This window comes from Notamacropus eugenii, chromosome 3 (genome assembly GCF_028372415.1).
Source record: "Notamacropus eugenii isolate mMacEug1 chromosome 3, mMacEug1.pri_v2, whole genome shotgun sequence".
Taxonomy (NCBI): Eukaryota; Metazoa; Chordata; class Mammalia; order Diprotodontia; family Macropodidae; genus Notamacropus; species Notamacropus eugenii.
Genome location: NC_092874.1, coordinates 62,341,811 through 62,356,101, shown reverse-complemented (window position 1 = coordinate 62,356,101; position 14,291 = coordinate 62,341,811). Strand labels below are relative to the sequence as shown.

Here is a 14,291-nt window from a genome sequence, read left to right as displayed (position 1 = left end):
TAGTTTTCTTTCTCTGCTTTTGTTCTTCCTGGTTTGGGTATTAGAACCATATTTGTGTCATAAAAAAATTTGGTAGGACTCCTTTGCCCATACTCCCAAGTAGTTTATACCGTATTACAACTAAATGTTCTTTAAATGTTTGGTAGAATTCACTTAGGCATGATCTTTTCCTGCAAGTGGCAAAAGCACTGCCACTATCCTGTCATTCACTTCATTTGGCAAATATACCAATTTGCTGACTAGATTAATTTTGATAGCAAAATCTTCACCAGCTTCACAGCACTCTGCTTCACTGTGGCCACTTCAGAAAAATGTGTATCCAGCTAGGACATCAGTAAGCTGGCCTTCATTTGCCACCCTTGTTTCACTCAGGGCTGCTATTTGGAAGTGACACCTGTTGAGTTCTCTTGCAACAACAGCAGTTCATCTTTCAGGTCTACTGGATTTTGTGTTGTCTGTAAGTGTGCACACGTTCCATTTTCCAATGGTGAGTAGAATCATCTTTGCAGATGTTTTTGTACATTCTTTACCTTTTCTATGTGTTTCAACCACAGAATGGGATTCCCCACCTACTGCAGTAATTAGGCCAGGGTTGGATAAGCAGACAATGGTTAGGGCACCTTTACTAGCCCCCTTCCTCACACCAGGAGGTGAGCAGTGCAATCCTTAAAAGCAGATGATTGTGCACTCAATGCAGCCTGTGAAGGTGAGATGCAATAAAGTATGGATCAATTCTTCACTGCCTGTGCTAATTTTGGCCTAATAATCAACAGCAAGAAAACACAGGTGCTCCATCAGCCACCACACCACACTATTCATATGTGCAACCACTGGTTACAACAAAAGGAGAAGTTCTGAATGCTGTGGATAAGTTCACTTACCTTGGTAGCATACTTTCCAGGGATGTACACATTGACAATGAGGTTGATGCACGCATTCCCAGAGTTAGGTCAGTGTTTGGGAGGCTCCGTAGAAAAGTTTAGGAGAGAAGAGGTATTAGACTGACTACCAAATTGAAAGTCTACAGAACTATTGTGCTGACACATGCCTGTGAAACATGGACAGTCTACCAGCACCATGCTAGGAAACTGAATCGCTTCCACTTGAACTGTCCTAGGAAGATTCTGAGGATCAGCTGGCAGGATAAGGCACCAGACACTGAAGTCCATGCTCTAGCTGAACTACCAAGTATTCAAATTATGCTTCAGAGAGAGTAACTCTGATGGGCTGGCCATGTTGTTCAAATGCAAAATGTACACTTGCCAAAAAGATTATTTTATGGAGAACTCACATAAGGCAGGCAATCACACGTGGTCAGAAGAAGCAAAACTATTTTATGAGGAACTCACATGGGGCAGGCAATCACATCATGTTCAAACAATACAAGGACATTTTCAAGGTCTCTCGATAGAACTTTGGATTTGATTGATTGTATGACATGGAAAATACTGGCACAGGACTGCTCAGCATGGCATGCCCATCTATGAAAGGGTGCTGTGCTCTTTGTGCTCAAAGGAAACGCAGGATGCACAAATTTGGAGTATCCATCTCAAATGTTCACACAGACAATCTGTGTCCAATCTATGGTAGAGCTTTCCAAGTGCATACTGCTCTGATCACTCAGTCACACACACTGAAACTTGACTTTATCATGGTTATATCATTTTGGTCCTCTACAAGAACAAAGGACAACAACCAATCAACCCGAATTCACCTATGAATCCATCTGGTTTTTTCTTAGGGAACTCGGTGGTGGTTTGTTCAATTTTTTCTAAAACAAGGTTGTTCAAGCATTCTCTTTCTTCCTCTGTTAACTGAGGTAATTTATATTTTTGTAAATATTCATCTACTCCATTTTGTCAGATTTATTGGCATATAACTGAGTAAAATAGCACCTAATAGTTGCTTTAATTTCTTATTGGTGGTGAATTTACCCTTTTCATTTTTGATAACTGGTAATTTGGTTTTGTTTTTTTTTTTGTAACCAATGATTCATCTATTTTATTGGCTTTATTTATTGGCTTTTTAAAAAAAAGTTCCTAGTTTTTTTTAGTTCAACGGTTTTCTTACTTTCACTTTTACGAATCTCTCCTCTGATTTTCAGAAATTGCAATTTGGTGCTTCCTTGGGGATTTTTAGTATGTTCTTTTTCTAGTGTTTTGTTTTTTAAAATTTGCATGGCCAATTCATTGATCTGCTCTTTGTTTTATTGAATGTAAGCATTCAGAAATTAAAAATTTCCCCTAAGTAATGCTTTGGAAGCACCTAGTAAATTTTGGTATGTTGTCATATTGTTTTTATTCTCTTTAATGAAATCATCAATTTTTAATCTATAGTTTCAGGGCCCTTTATTGAATATAATTTTTATTCTACTATGATCTGAAAAAGAATGCATATACTTTTTCTGCATTTAGTTGTGAAATTTTTATGCCCGAATACATGATCAAATTCTGTGATAGTGTCATATACAGCTGAGAAAAAAGGTGTCCATTCAGTTTTCTCCACAGGCTTTTTCTAACTTTTGTAAAATTCTACTTACCTCCTTAATGTCTTTCTTGTTTACTTTATAGTTATATTTATCTAGTTTTAAGAAAGGTAAGTTGAGATCCCCACTTGCTTAGTTTTACTTCTATTTCCTCCTGTAACATTTATCTTTTCCTTTAAGAATTAGGACACTATATTGTTTGGCAAAATATGTTTGGTATTGATATTACTTCACTGCCTATGGTACCTTTCAGCATAATACAGTTTCCCTGCTTATCTCTTTTAATTGACTTATTTTTACTTTTTCTGAGATCATGATTGCTACCCCGTTTTTATTATTTTTACTCCGGGTGAAGCATAATAGATTCTGTTCCAACCTCTTATTTTTATTGTGTGTTTGTTTCAAGTGTATTTCTTGTAAACAAAGTATCAGATTCTGATTTTTGATCCATTCTACTATCCACTTGTGTTTCCTGGGTGAGTTCATCCAACTCACATTCACAGATGATTACTGTGCACTAGGTGGCATAGTAAATAGAACACACAACTTGGAATCAGGAAAACTCTTCATAAATTCAAATTTAGCTCTAGATTCTTGCTAGCTGTGTGACCCTGGGAATGTCACTTAGCCCTGTTTGCCTCAATTTCTCACCTATAAAATGAGTTAGAGAAGTGGCAAACCACCCCAAGATCTTTGCCAACACCAAAAAAAGGGCCACAAAGAATCAAAAACTACAGAATAACATTTTCTCTCATTTTCCCCCATATATCTTTTTTTCTCTTTTTAACCTGTAGCTCCTCTAGTCTGTTTTGCTTCTGATCTCTGCCTCTCTTATTCCAACCTCTATTTTATCAACAACACCTCCATCCTTTCTCCTATCTCCATTCCCTCTTACTTCCCATTTAAGGTAAGATAGATTTCTATATTCAAGTGAATGTGTCTGCTACTCCCTCTCAGAGCCAATTCCAATGAGAGTAAGGTCCAAGAGTGGTCTGACACTTGCCATTTTCCCCTACATGATAAAAACGCTTCCTTTTGAACTCCTTTTATGTAACATAATTTTGTCTATTCTATTCCATTCTTCCTCTTTCTCCCAGGAGATCCCCTCTTTCTCATGCCTTCATTTTTTTTGTTGTTACCCACCCCCAACATAATTAACTTACATCCTTTTCCTTTATTGTATGCTCCCCTTCTAAGTGCCCTAATAATGATGAAAGTTCTTAGGAGGTACAAATATCATCTTCCCATGTAGGAACATAAACATTTTAACATTACTGAATCCCTTAGGATTTCTCTTCCCTATTTACCTTGTTATGCTTCTCTTGAGTCTGGTATTTGAAAGTTACATTCTCTGGTCAGCTCTTGCCTTTCTATCAGAACTGTTAAAAAGTCCTCTATTTTGTTTAATATCCATTTTCCCCCCTGAAGTGTTATGCTCAGTCTTGCTAGGTGATTCTTGGTTGCAAATCCTACCTCCTTTGCCTTCCAGAGTATGATTTTCCAAGTCTTCAGATCCTTTAATGTAGAAGCTGCTAAAAGACTTGGGTGTTCCTGACTGTGGCTCCATGATATCTTAATTCTGAATTGTTACTTTCTGGCTGCTTACAATTTTTTTCCTTGATCTGGGAGTTCTGGAATTTTATTATAATATTTCCTGGGAGTTTCCATTTTGGGATCTCTTTCAGGAAGTAATCCACAGATTATTTAAATTTCTGTTAACTTCTGGTTCAAGGATATGAGAACAGTTTCCTTGAAAATTTCTTGAAATATAATGTCCAAGCTTTTTTTTGATCTTAGCTTTTAGGTAGTTGAATAATTCTTAAATTATCTCTCCATCTATTTTCAAGCCCAGTTGTTTTTCCAAAGAGATATTTCACATTTTCTTCTATTCTTTTCATTCTTCTTATTTTGTTTTATTCTTTCTTAATGTCATAGGGAATCAATTTTCACTTGTCCAACTCTAATTTTTAAATTAGTTTCTTCAGTAAGCTTTTGTACCCCCTTTCCTATTTTTGCTGATTTAACTTTTTACATTCTTTTCTTCAGTGAATTTTTGTACCTTTTTGTCATTTTGACCATTTCTGCTTTTTAAGGAGTGTTTTTCAGTGGATTTTCATGCCTTTTTTCTTAACCATTTGGACAATTTTGGTTTTTAAGGTGCTGTTTTCTTCAGTAATTTTTTCTGCCTCTTTTACCAAGGTACTGACTCTCTCCACACTTTTCTTACATCACTCTCGTTTCTTTTTTCAAATTTTCCTCTACCTCTCTTATTTAATTTTTTTTAAATCCTTTTTTGAACTACTCTAGAAGTCTTTTGTGGGCTGGTGTCTAATTCATATTTTTCTTTGAGGTTTTACATGTAGCTGTTCTGACTTCATTGTCTTTTTGCTGAGTTTGTGTCTTGATATTCCTTGCCACTATAATAACCGTCTACAGTTGGGTTCCGTTTTGTTGCTTACTCATTTTTTCGGCCTATTTCTTGACTTTGAACTTTACGTTAAACTTGGGCTCTGCTCCCAGAGTGGAGGGGATATTATCCCAATTTTCAGGTTTTTTAATGCTTCTGGTTTCAGGTCTAGTTCTGGGAATCTGTTAAGTTTTTAGTTCTTCCAAGGTGACATGATCTAAGGAGAGGCGTAACCCCTGCTCTTCTGTCCTGTGAACCACAAGCACTCTTTTCTACTCTAGAACTGTGACTCAGTACCCTGCTCCTTTGTGCTCACAAGCACAAGTGCTCCTCTTCACCCTGGGACAATGACCAGGAACTGTGTAAGGGCAATGCATGAAGGCCATGCTCCCAGTGACAGCAAAGGGTCTCCTGTAATCTTCTTACCTGTTGTCCTATCCCTTATCCCTTTACCCCTTTACCATCTGTGGGCTGAAAGCTCCCAAAGCTGCCATCACTGATGCAATTACCTCCAAGGTCTTTTTGCTGGCTTTCCAGGGCTTAGCCTGTTCTACACTGTGCTCCAGACCCAACCACCACTCTGGTGAGACAGACCTTTCCTGCTGACCTCCTAGGTTTCTTAGGCTAGAAAATTGTTTTACCCTGACCTTTTCTTGTTCCTGCTGCTCCAGAACTTGATCTGAGATAACTTCAGAGAGTTCAGATGAATTCTTGCCTTTACTCTTTCATCTTGGCCCCATCTCCTCTCATTTGATTTCTTGATCATTATTTAGTTTGGGGAGAACATCAGGCTTTTGCCAAAGTAGATGTGAGGCATCTGGGATGTAATCCTCTCATTCAGGCAGCACTCTAGGCCAGAACATGTTAACCAGTTCTTTAAAACCATTTTCTAAAATATTTTTAAAGAATTTTGGCAAAAGCTATCAAAATTTCCTGAACCAATCACAAAACAAAAAATAGATTCTAGTTTGTTGTGATTATTTAGTGACTATTTCCCTAACTACTACTCAGTCTTATTTCATTGTAACTTTTCCTCACCATGATGATGGCTCTGCTCTCCTAAGAATAATTAAGCAGTAATTTCTGCACACTAACACAGAAATATCAACTGTTTTTGTAAATAATTTTCCATCCTATCATTAGTGTCCAAGAAAAAAAAAACAACACTGATATTAGAATCAAAAGACATGCATGGTTCCCACAATTAGTACCTGACCGTGACGCATAACAATGCTGAATTTGCTTCTTTATCTATAAAATGGGGATAGTAAACCTTGCTAGACCTACTACGTAAGATGGTATACCTAATTCCCTCCAAACTGTACATCATTAAATGTGTTATCACAAGTTTAAAAAATTTTTCCTAAGAAATATCTCAATTTTTAAATGTTTATATCTTAAGTCTTGGAATACTAAAAAGGAATAAAAACAAAAGAGATACACAAGGGACAAGCAAAGAAAATCAGCATGTAAAAAGCTGGTTACATAAAGAAAAACAGAATTGCTGAATTATGTAGGATGCCAAGGCAGAATAATACAGAGTGTATATGTATGAAAATATATAAAACAGCATGATTCAATCGAAATATCTAAACACAAAGACAACACAAACACACTCACATCTCACTCAATCACCCCCTAAGACAAACTGATGGATCTGTGATTACCAAGGCAGTCTGAGAGACAGAAGAGAGCTTGGGTCAGGAGAGTCAAACCATTCTCAATATCACTTCCCCTGAAATTCAAATTAAAACATTTCCCATTTATACGTTTCTCTGATATCCCTTTTGCTTGACCAAAGTAAGTAGACACTAATGAGTACTGCTAGGAAGGCCCTGGACACTATACCAAGAAAACAAAGTTCCAAAATAAGTAGCAGTGACATGGCTCAGATCCCAGGAACAGAGCAGAGTCTCAGCTCCAACAGCTGGCACAGACTGCAGAAGCATAAGGATTATTGGACTATCTGAATGGCACAACCATGACAAAATCCTATTTCAAGAAAACTAAACAAATCTCTTGAAACCAGAGGGCAAAGTAGAAATAGAATCTATTGGTCAGACCATAAATCTAACACTCAAATGAAAACTTCCAGGATTATTACAGCTAAAACCCAGAACTTCTAGGTCCAAAAAAATGCTGCTATCAGACAGTGATGCATCTTTTCTAATATCATTTCCACTGTGATAAAATCACATTGCTCCTAAGCAATTGAAAGCCTAAGACTTTTGTGGCAAGAACTTTTTTCCCTAAGTCTTCTACAGCTGTAGGAGTACTTTCCAGGCTTCATCTCACACTGTATCTCAGGATGATGGCAGTGGGCACAGGGATGGAAGTGCTGACATTCCAAAGACTCTCGGGTTGTCTCCATCATGCTGAGAGGAAAGATGGTACTCAAAGAGGTGGTGTTTTCACTTATGTATCACATACTACTTCCTATCTTTACCTGAAAGTAATTTATGGTTTTCTGTGGGGAGCAGCTGGTGAATAAGGCTGGATTCTTCTCCACAAGAGCAGCTGCCTAGGATGATGTTTGTACAGTCTGAGGTAGATGCAAGAGGACTACGACCGCAAGGTGCTAAACCGTTGGTGACTTCTCGTTGGAAGTTGTTGCTGAGACTGATAAGTACGGCCAAGGGCTGGGCTAAAAGTAGATTTGGATGTTTGGTGGCCCTATTAATCCCAAGGCTCTTGGGTTCAGAGTCCTGGGCTGTCACTTTTGGGGTCTGAGAGGTCATGGTCATCAAGGTAGAGGCTATGGTTTCACTTGCCTAGCATACATGTTTTCTCCTGTCTCTCCCTGGGAGCACCTTACTACTTCACCAAAAATATGCTGCATCCTATTCATACCCATTGTGCACCTCTTTACAGTACTTTAGATAACCTGCATCTTTAAATTTTCACAAAATGTAGTATTCCACAATACTCAAGATAAATACAACTATAAATATTTAAAAGTGAATGTTCATTTTAGGGAAAAATCAAAAGGAAAACCATCAATATAATGAGCAAAAATAATAACAAACATATGGAAAGGTTTAATTCTGGAAAATTATTTCAAAAATATATATTGCAATAGGTACTAAATTGTGTCATACTCTTTGCCTAAGAAATTAAAGAGAACAAGCACAAAAACATTTATAGTAGCTCTTTCTGTTGTAGCAAAAAAACCAAGAAATTAAGAGGATACATATCAATTGGCAAATGACTAGACAAATTATGGTATAGGATATAATGAATTCTTACTGCACAGTGAGGCAGGTAAGTAGCACAGTGGATAGAGTGCCTGGATAGGCAGAGTTCAAACCTGGCCTCAGACACTTAGCAGTGTGACCTTGGTAAGTCATTAAACCTGTTTGCCTCAGTTTCTTCATTTGTAAAATGGGGTGAAAACAATAGATCTTCATGTGATGTGGGATCAAATGAGATATTATAAAGCATGTAACATAGTCTATATCTGGTACATAGTAGATACTATGCTATCTATTATGCTATTGTTTCTGTCACTATTTTAAAAAAATACAAAAAGATACTCGGGAAGATATATATGAACAGATGAAGAGCACAGTGAGCAGATCCAGAAGAATATACAACAGCATCAATATTGTAAAAAAAAAAAAAAAAAATAGTAGTAATTTTCAAAACTTAGGACCACTGGTCAATGCAGCGACCCACCAGGACTCCAGAGACCTGACGATACATACTATTCACCTTCTGACAGAGGTGATAAGGTGTAAGATAAAAAAAAAAATAAGTAAATGATAACTAAATTAATCCCCTCTATAAAACACTATGCCCTTTGGATATGAATTTTTAAAAAAAAAATTTTTATTATAGGACTGCCTGGATAGCTAATTTCTATTTATCCATTTTTCTATCAACAAATGCTTTTCAAGTATGAATTTTTAAATTAGATTATGCTTATTTTGTCTTAAATGATTACCTGTCTCCTTTGTGGCTATGAACCATTCCCCTGCTTACACATATGAAAGACATAACTTTCAATTCTCCTCTAATTATAACATGGTATTAAATTTCTATCATGTATCCATGTAGAACACAGTATAAAAGGTGTCCTAAGAGTCTCTGTGCTATTTTCAGCTACTAAAGCTTTAAAGTTTAAGCTACTAAAACTTAAAAACAGGCCACAGACTTTTGGGACACCCTAAATATCAATTGTTCAAAAGCAAAGCTCTACACACATGCATTACTGAACATTTAATTTTACCACTATTCTACCCCAATAACAAATGACAAAACATTCAAAACAGAACAACAAAAAAAATAGCCTCATAGTAAATTTCCCTTTCTGCCATTTGACTTTTAAACACTATTTGTCTGGCTCTCTAAGTGGAGCGCCCATTCCAACTTAAAATATCTTAAAATGTAATAATAACTCATCTTGCTAAATCTCAGTCTTTCCAGCTAATTAAAAATGTTCCCTGGAGGTGGGAGATAGAACTAAGTTAGCAGAATAGCAGGGAGCATTACAGACAACTCCAACACAAAACTTCTCCAAACAGATCTAGAAAATCTACCAGGCCAAATCTTAATGGGTAAATCCAAGAAAAAAAGTCATAGTGATATATCAACTGACTGGCATCATGGGATATGGAAAGTAACTTGCAAAACTTCAATAAAAATCTATTCATAAGTGACAGAAGGAATTGAAAAGTGTTATGATTTAGTAAGCTTAGCCAACAAAGCATTTCTTCCATTTGGAACAACATATGTTTATGATCTTTTTCATCTTAGAATAATAAATAGAACTAGGCCCTTAGAATTACTATATTATCAATTTTTAATTAAATTTTCAAAAATATTGACCCATCTTCAATCCCATTATTCTAAAAAATATTTCTAATACTTTTTCAAGAAAAATGTTTCTGTGCTATTAATTCACAACTTTTGAATATAATGTACATATATACCATACCCATACACACGTGTGTGTCTGTGTGTACATACGTCTACACACACATACACACAGCATATGCTACATATGCTATGCCAGTTACGTACACTATACACATACATACACAAATACACACATACACCTATAATATAGTATAGTCCATATTATATATACATTTATGCTGGTGAAGAATACTCAGTTTTTACTAATAGAGTACACAATTAAAAAAACTTTAGAGATCACTGATCTAGTCAAACACTAATTTTATCCACTCCCATATCTCTACTGAAGCTGCTATCAAAAAGGTCATCAGTGATAGTCCACATAATCAGCAAATTCAGTATCTGCCTTATGTCTAGATCTCTAGAAAACTCAAAGAGTTTCAACAACAAAAAAATCAAAACAATAACTTCAATAAAGTATCATGTTGGAAATAAAATAATAAAAACTAACTTTTAGCAGAATATCCAGCACATCACAGGAAACTGATGAATGCTAATTGACTGAAAAATTATCAACCTTCGTGAATATTGCCAACAAACCCATCAAATAGAGAGAGAAAAAAAAATTTCATTCAAAATTAACTACGGAACGCACACAATAGATAGAAATTCACCTATGGAGATGAGCAAGTCTCTTTACAAAAAATAAAGACAAACAATTAGAAACGCAAACTGCTAATGGTTAGTCAACAGTTAATCAATCATTTATTAAGCACTCACTATGTACCAGTCACTGTGCAAACATAATAAAAATAACAATACTACCAAAATTATTTACAGACTCAATACCATAGAAAACTATGAAGAATTAGGAAAAAAAAAATTCCAAAATTCACCTGGAAATCAAGTACTCTCGAAGGAAAAATTAGGAGAGAGAACTAACTAATACCAGATTACAAACTATACTACAAAGATGAAATCATCAAAACTATTTGGTACTACTTAAAAGTAAAAATTAGTTAGTTGAAAAGATTTGGAACAGAAGACCTAGAAGCAATTAAACATAATAAGTAGCAAAAGTTAAAATAAACTGCAGGCTTAGACCATGGACCACTTGGAAAAAGATTATTTGGTTAATGGCAAAAATACCTGTAAATCGAACTGCCAGAAATTAAGTTTAGACCACAATAAGTTTTGAATGTACATATGATTTGGATATGAAAGATAACAGCATAAACAAACTAGAAGAGCATGAAAGGAAATAATTTTCATAATTATTTTTATAGGAGAAGGATTCTTGAACAAAAAAGAAGAGGATGATGACCTAAGATAAAATGGATTATATGAAACAGAAAGAGTTTTGAAAAATGCAGCAAGAATCAGAAGAGAAATTTAACCAAAATCATTTTTAACAGCAAATTCATTTTTCTGATAAGGAACTGATATCTAAGATATAGAGTGAATTGATATAAATATCTAAGATCAAGTCAATCTACAGTAAATGGTCAAAAAAATGAACAGGAAGTTCTCAACCTAAGAAATCAAACCTGTGAAAAAACGTAAAAAAATGCTCTCAATCACAATTAACAGGAAAAATACAAATTAAAATAACTCTGAGGTCACACCTCACATTCGTTAGTTTGGCAAAGATGACAAAAAAAATGAAAATGACAATTACTGGAGGAGCTGTGGGAAGATAAACATATTAATGCACCGTTGGTGGACCTATGTGTTGATCCAACCATTCTAGACAGCAAAATGAAACTATAACCAAAAAATGGCTAAAAGGAACACCTTAGGCAAAAAAGTACCACTACTAGACTTATACTTCAAAGGATCAACAGGTAAAAAATATTTTTATTATAGCAGCACTATTTGTTATGAGAAAGAACTGAAAACCAAAGTGGGTACTCATAAAATGGGAATGGCTAAGAAAAAGAAAACATATAAATGCAAAGGCATGGTATTACACTTGTATGAAATGACAAAGAGATTGGCATGAGAAAAATCAAAGAGGATTTGCATAAAATGACAAAGAATAAAGAAAGCAGAAACATAATTCAATTAAAAAGCATGTTGAAAAGTATGTACTTTATCAAAAACCAGCTATTTTGGGTTAAAAAAAAATAGAGATATGTCAATAGACAAGAGAGGACCAGAAACAGTGGAACTCAATAACACAGTCTTGATAAAGTGAAAACATAAATTACTGGAAATTAGTTTGGCAGAAATTAGACTTAGATCAATATTCCATAATACATTATTTTAAAAATACACAACTTCAATATTTTAAAAATACTATATCATAATGTATATTACATGTGATATCATAAATAACATATTATTAAAAATTAGAAGATAAACAGATCATATACCTCTAACAGATATGGGAGATGTATTCTTAACCAAACAAAACACAGAGGTAATTACAAAAGACAGATAATTTTTATCACATGAAACTAAAAAGCTTCTGAATGAACAAAATTAATACATCTAGGATGTGTAGGGCAAAGTGGTCAAATGGTAAAAGAATCTTTGATAAGAGTTTGATACCCAAATATATAAGCAATTAATAAATATATATAAGTAGTCAAAGAATGTGGACAAATATTCAAAAGAATAATTACAAAGTATTCACAACCACAGAAAAAAATGCTTTAAATCACTAAGAGAAACGTAAATCAAAAGAACACTGTGGTTTCATTTCAGAACCTGCAAACTGGCAAAGATTTTACCAAAAAGGCAACAGTCAATATTGGGGGGGTTGTGGAACGATAGGCACACTAATGCATTGTTGGCACATCTCTGAAATGGTAACCATTCTGGACAGCAATTTGGAATGATGCAAGTAAGGTAACTAAAATGTATATGCCCTTTGATCCAGAAATTCCATTAGTGGGTTTATACTCCAAGGAAGTCATTGCTAAACAAGTTCCCACATAAATCAAAATATTTGTAGCAACACTTTCAGTGATAAAGAACTGGAAACAAAGTGAAGGCCACTGACTGGGAAATGGCTCCAAAAATTAAGGCACATGGATGTAATGAAATATTACAGTACTGTATGAAATGGTATGTGTGATGAATACAGAAACAGAGAAAGGTCTACATGAAACACTGCAAAATGAAGTAAGCAAAGCCAAGAAAACATTATACAAAAAAACCACAATGATATATATGTAAAAAATGGTCACATGCCAAAAAAACCAAAAGTGAACTTAACAGAATTACAAAGATCAAGTAGAATTTGATGAGAAATAAGAAGATACCCCTAACCCATTCCCAGTTACAGAAGGTGGAAAGTACACAGGTATTAAACAATGCACAATTTAATGCATATTAAAGAAGATAGGGGAGGAAAGAATATCTGTTTGGATTGGGGGTATTAGTCCCCATGGTAAAAAACCGCAAAAAAGAATTTAAGTTCCATCTTGGAGGTATTGTTATCATTATTAACTTGACAAGTATCAACCAATATGAATGTTTCTCCATACAAATAACAGAAGAGTTCCCTTTCTTTCCCTCCTTTCCTTTTCCCTGCCTTTTCCTTTCCTTCCTTTGGGACTTAAATTCTTTTTTGCAGTTTTTTTTTACCCTGGGGACAAGGCACGCCCCCAATCCAAATATACATTGTTCATTCCCCTATTTTCTTTGCTGGCCCTTCATCTTTCTTCCTATCACTTAAGGAAGGAATTCCCTAGGCATTTACTTTTCACCTTTCCCTTCATTCTTTCTCACATCAGTCTCATTCACTTAGTTGGTTTCTTCTATGCACATTGCACAACTCCAGTTGAGATTTATGTCTCTAATAAACTACAAAACATTTGAGATAGTCCGCAAGTACCTCAAACACATGTCTAAAATTTATCTTGTATTTAGTATTTTCCTTTAAACCTGTCCCTCCTTTCAAACCTAACTAGATGTTCAAAACAAAACTACTCTTGTCCCTGATACCTCCCTTTTTCCTAATTTTGCTTTTCTTCCTGAGATCACTACCATTCTTCCAGTCCCTCAGGTTTGAAATCAGAGTAACACAACTCTTTCCTCTCCTTCACCTCTCACACACAAGAGTTCCCAAGCACTGTTGATTCTACCTCCACAGCATCAGTTTACCAACTTAAAAGAAAAGTTTTATTTTTCAATAAGCAAAAAATCCTCCTCTTCCTCTCACCCAATCCTCAACTGAAACAAAATACCTTTTAAAAATACATACAAGACAAGTAAAACAAATTACCACATTGGCCATGTCCTTCACATCTCTACCAGGAAGTGAGCAGCATGTTATACCTGGAATCAGAATTGGTCTTTACACTAATCAAAATTATTAATTTTTTCTAAACTGTTTGTCTTCATGATGTCATTATCACTGTATAAATTGTTCTCCTGAATCTGTTCATTTCACTATTCATCATGTTAAGTCTTAGCAGATTTCTTTGAACCCATCTCCATTATTTCTTGGAGCATAAAATTCTAACGTATTTCCATACTATAACCTATTCAGTCATTCCACAATTTATGGGCACCCCTCAGATTCCTGTACTT

The 14,291-nt window shown here is 35.1% G+C and overlaps 1 protein-coding gene across 14 annotated transcripts in view; it reads right to left on the bottom strand.

Moving 5' to 3' along the window:
- Positions 1 to 14,291, bottom strand: part of MLLT10 (MLLT10 histone lysine methyltransferase DOT1L cofactor) — a 259,175-nt gene that overhangs the window by 186,065 nt on the left and 58,819 nt on the right. Inside the window, exon 1 of one of the 14 annotated variants that reach the window (XM_072651690.1) lies at positions 882 to 962. The exons of the other annotated variants lie outside the window; for them this stretch is intronic. The gene's annotated coding sequence lies outside the window, so the exon portion shown is untranslated. Of the gene's footprint in view, positions 1 to 881; positions 963 to 14,291 lie in introns of those variants that run through there. 14 annotated transcript variants of the gene reach the window in all.